The following is a 4,730-nucleotide window of genomic DNA, read 5'->3' on the forward strand; positions in this document are numbered from 1 at the left end:
CACAAAGAATAAGCAATGATCTGAGTTATACAGGATTAAAAAGGGAGGTATACAATATGATACTTATTCTAGAGGAATAATTAATGGAACAGAGCAAACAAAGATTTAAAATAAGTATAGAAAGTACTTTCCAAGAAATAAAGAAAGATACTGGAAATATGGAGCAGATCAAGCAGTTATTATAGAAAAGTCAGAGTGATTATTACTAATTGTCTCTCCAGCAGAGTTTTGGAAGGAGGCTGAAGAATCTCCTTCAGTATAGAGGGGTGCTAGGTGAAGTCCCAAGAAAATAGAGCCGCTTCATACAATAAGACCACCTTGACAATAAACACTATGGACTGTAGGAGAAGCAGACCAAGATTAGGGAAGGCTCTGCCCAGTTTAAGAGAATTGATAGTCACACAATCAAATCTCCTCTCTCCCCGCTGCTGCCTCCTCTCCTGAATAAGACAGGTTAGAATGAATCTTTCTGAAGTGTACACTCTGATGGGAAGGTGAGGACAGGAGAACCAGTGATGAGCAGAAGGAAGAAGGCAGAAAATGACAGGGCAAGAGTGAATGTCCTACTTGGAAACTATATATGATAATTATTACTAATATTTGAATTTGACAGCATACTTTCCTGAATGAGACTGAGATTTTAATAAGTGAGTGAGATTATAGAAATCATTAGATGGGACTAAAATTTAAATAGAAATAGAATGAAAAGAAAATGAGATGTGTGCTCTAGGGCTATTGAATGTTCAAAGTCAAGTAATTTTGAAGATAAAATGTATTTCATGATATACCTAACTGAATTGAAAACTCTGAATTCATCAAGCAATCATTTATTGACCACTAGATATGAATAAATTATTATCTAGGTATTAGAGATAGAGCAATACAATTTCAATAAAAATCTCTTACCACATGATACTTTCTGGTGATAGTCAAACTAGTTACATACTGAGGAATGTCCAAGTCAGACAGCCTGTGTCTCAGTCTGTAGAGCAACACTGTTCAATAAAACTTTTTACAAATATGAAAATGTTCTACGTCTGTGCTTTCTAATAGCTACATGTGATTAGTGTGACTGAGAAACTCAAGTTTTAATTAAATTTAATTAAATTGATTTAATTTACATTTAAATGGCCACCTGTGTCGCGTGGTTATCATATTGGACAGAACAGCTCTAGAGTTTTAGTACAATTGTATAATCAGTCTTTATTCAAAGCCCTCTTACTATTTAGGACTCAGAAACCAATCCTACAACTGTTCTATGGACACTTGAAAAATAAAGCACATCCTATTTTTTTCAGAATGAAGAGTTTAAGAAATATCAATTATAGACACCCTATTATTTATGTTATTTAGGATACTGATATCATTACTGATTATACGTTCAACCACTTGATCTGTCACAGACTGCACAGGGTGAATTACAGCTTCCTTCATTTCTGTTTTTCTGTGAGTGTCTCAACTTCCAGAACTCAGTATCTTTCTCAGTTGGGCACTGCCTTTTCTATAATTGATGCTTATTTTGAAATTAAGTTTTCAGGAAAATGTCTCAGTGATCATTTTACACTTACTATGAGACATAAGAAGGAAAGAGATATTTTCCTTTGCCCAGTGATGGGATTCAAATAATTTAACAACCAGTTCTCTGCCCTAATGACCATTTTTAGTATAAAAAAATGATATACCGAAAGGTAGTTTATTGTTTCATCCATTTAATATTTAAATAAGAACAATAAAAGAGGTACACAAAGCTAGATTATAAGAAAGAGTTTTAAAATATTAATGAAAAAAATTAAATAATACCTGACAAAAACCAATAAAACTGTTATTTAAGATCTTTCCAATGACAGCTGGTCACCCCCTGGTTGTTTGACACTTTTTCTCTTTGCGTTATATGTTTGCTTATTGAAGTAACAAATGTGACGGAATTAAAACGTACTATTTTATCAAAGGTATAATGAGTTTTATGAAGTGAATAAATAAATATTACAAGCATAGTTTCATCAAATATTTTTCACCTGTGGATAGAATGCACATTACTAGAGGCATTTAGAATACGCTGTTGCACAGGTGAAGGTTAAAAAGGAGTAAGGAATGTAAATTTGTGATTTCCACATCTGGTGGTTGCCCAGGCCATTTTAACAACCGGTTTGCTGAACTCAACAAAAAATTAGGTATTGGTTCTGCTGTACTGGTGCGAACTGGATGAATCCAACCACTGGATTGGAATGAAAGGATTGGAATGAAACAAATGCTAGCAGTAGACCCATGCCATCCTCAGAATCACTTTTTTATTGCAACGAATAGTGCTAATGGGTTGAGTTCATTTTGGTAGCTGGATGCTTCCTTTCCTAATAGAAGTTTTGTCTCAGGAGGCTCCTCAGCTACATATGCAAATACGTTCCTGTCAAACCCTAACATCAGTTTGACATACATGCTTCAACATAGTTGAACCCCTGTGGGAATTATTCAGGTGAAGTGTAGGGCAGAGGGAACGACACTACACAAATGTGGGTTAGAGCTGAAATAGTAAAGAAATAAAAATTCAGCACAAGTACAATAAGCTGTGGAGAGATTGGCTAGCGAGATGTGGGGGGCATGTCATGCACAGGCTTGTAGGATAACTGTAAGGGTTGAAGATTTCTTTCCACGTGTAACAGAAGCTGTTGAGATGCTTAGCTCATACTGAGTGCGTGTGTGGTTTACAAACCTCACTAGTGCAGTCATCCATGGGAAAACAATTTAATGTGTTCAAATATTTTTATAAAGTTGAATAATTTGTCAATTTCAATGTACTCAATGAATGACTTTTTTTCTTTTTTTTTGAGAGAGGCAGGGAGGGAGAGACAGGAACATTGCGCTACTCCAGGGAATCGAATGGCAACTTCTATGCTCCGGGATGTTGCTCCAACCCACAGAACTATCTGGCCAGTGCTTAATTTCTTTTTATAGAGAAAGTAAGGGAGAGAGAGAAGAGGGAGAAGGGAAGCATCATTCGCTGTTCCACTCAGTTGTGCATTTATTGGCTGCCTCCTGTTAGTGCCCTGGCTGGGGATTGAAGCTGCAACCTCCTTGTTTGTTTTGGGTCAACAATCTTGACTGACTGAGCTAACCGGCCAGGCCTCAATGGATGACTTTGATAGTCATCTCCAGTATCTCACACATTTAAGGAGGAAAATGCAGCTGTTTATATCAGAGAAGCTTTCAGTAGACTTCTCTCTCCCTCCAACTGCACAGACATGCAGTTCTCTGTCAAGTAAATATCTCTTTCATGGATTTTAGTTTTTCTCTTATACTTTTATGCTATTGTATATGAGCTTCATGGTCTGTGTGTTACCCAAATCACTGGGCCAATCATGTTTGTTAAAGAAACCACTGGAGCCTGATGGATGTTGGCACCGTGGATTGAGTGTCAGCTGGGGATGCTGAGGGCCTGTGTTTGAAACCCTGAGGTTGCCAGTTTGTGCACGGGCTCGTTGCTTGTCAGCTTGAGCATGGGCCTGCTGGCTTGAGCATGAGCTTGCCAGCTTGAACATGGAGTCACCAGTTCCAGTGCTGGTTTGCCAGTTTGAGCACAGGGATGCTGACTTGAGCGAGGGATCATTGACAAGATCCCAGGGTTGCTGGCTTGAGCAAGAGGTCACTAATTCAGCTTGAACCCCCCCCCCCATTCAAGGCACATATGGGAAGCAATCAATAAAAACAACTAAACCTGATCAGGCAGTAGCACAGTGAATGGAATGTTGACCTGGGATGCTGAGGACTTGGGTTCGAAACCCCAAGCTCACCAGCTTGAGCACAGGGTCCCCAGATTGAGCAAGATCACTGGCTAAGCTGGAGCCCCCCAGTCAAGGCACATATGAGAAAGCAATCAATGAACAATTAAAGTACTGCAACAACAAGTTAATGCTTTTTTATTTTTTTACAGAGACAGAGAAAGAGTCAGAGAGAGGGATAGATAGGGACAGACAGACAGGAACGGAGAGAGATGAGAAGCATCAATCATCAGTTTTTTCTTGCGACTGTGGGCCTTCTGCAGACTGAGTAACCGCTTGCTCAAGCCAGTGACCTTGGGTTCAAGCTGGTGAGCTTTGTTCAAACCAGTTGAGCCCACGCTCAAGCTGGCAACTTCAAGGTCTCGAACCTGGGTCCTCCTCATCCCAGTCCGATGCTCTATCCACTGTGCCACCACCTGGTCAGGCAAGTTAATGCTTTTCATTTCTTCCTTTCTGTCTGTCTATCCCTCTCTCTCTCTCACTAAAAGAAAGAAAGAAAGAAAAAAAATTTGGACATTCACACTCTTGGAATTGATTACCTTTGATTAACTTTTTTAATTGATTTAAACTTACTGTGTTTACATAGATTCTAGTGTCCCCTTGAATGCATCCCCCTCCCCTTTATTCCCCTCCACATTCCCCTTGTCTCCCTCCCCCCAACACCCTCCCCCCTTCCCTCCAGGATTTGCTTTTCTGCTCTCTGTAATGCTGTGTTATGTGTGTCTAATTTCACCAATCTCTTTCCCTTTTCTGGTTTCATCCTATCATCCCCTTTCCCTCTGTCTGCTTCCCCCCTGGTCCCTTTGATCCCTCCTCTGTCTCTATTCTGTTCCTCAGTTCACATTGTTCATTGGATTCCTCAAATGAGTGAGGTCATATGATATTTTCCTTTCTCTGCCTGGCTTATTTCACTTAACATAATAGTTTCCAGGTCCATCCATGTTGTTGCAAAAGGTA

This window comes from Saccopteryx bilineata, chromosome 2 (assembly GCF_036850765.1).
Source record: "Saccopteryx bilineata isolate mSacBil1 chromosome 2, mSacBil1_pri_phased_curated, whole genome shotgun sequence".
Classification (NCBI taxonomy): domain Eukaryota; kingdom Metazoa; phylum Chordata; class Mammalia; order Chiroptera; family Emballonuridae; genus Saccopteryx; species Saccopteryx bilineata.